Here is a 720-nt window from a genome sequence, read left to right on the forward strand (position 1 = left end):
GCGGCAGAGCCATCGCACTTGGCCGGGTGGCAGAGGAGGACCCGACTATTCACAGATAGCGGCCCAACGACTCCCAGAGCCGGTCGTGCGGCGCGCGAGGTCTGCTCTCTTCACAAGAGGCTTTATTAGGGAGTGCTAAGGCAAGGTTCTGTGCCCTCCACCCTCATCGCAACACCCATGGGAGCCTCCGGTCGTCAATAGACCGCCGCACCGGCCTCTGACTGACTCTCAGAATGGACGGAAAGAGCCGGGTAAGCCTTTCAAAAGATTCGACCACGTGCCGAAAACTTTAGACTTCCGTGAGCTCTCCGGCTTGCACCGAGACCCGAAGTCGACGTGCGAAGCACCACGGGACCCCTTTCGCCTGCAGGTCCCGAGCCGCCTTTATTTGCTGTTACGAGCATCGTGTGCCCCATACCTGCGTGACGAGCACCGCAGGGCGGCAGAGCCATCGCACTTGGCCGGGTGGCAGAGGAGGACCCGACTATTCACAGATAGCGGCCCAACGACTCCCAGAGCCGGTCGTGCGGCGCGCGAGGTCTGCTCTCTTCACAAGAGGCTTTATTAGGGAGTGCTAAGGCAAGGTTCTGTGCCCTCCACCCTCATCGCAACACCCATGGGAGCCTCCGGTCGTCAATAGACCGCCGCACCGGCCTCTGACTGACTCTCAGAATGGACGGAAAGAGCCGGGTAAGCCTTTCAAAAGATTCGACCACGTGC

This window comes from Chiloscyllium punctatum, unplaced genomic scaffold (assembly GCF_047496795.1).
Source record: "Chiloscyllium punctatum isolate Juve2018m unplaced genomic scaffold, sChiPun1.3 scaffold_557, whole genome shotgun sequence".
NCBI lineage: Eukaryota > Metazoa > Chordata > Chondrichthyes > Orectolobiformes > Hemiscylliidae > Chiloscyllium > Chiloscyllium punctatum.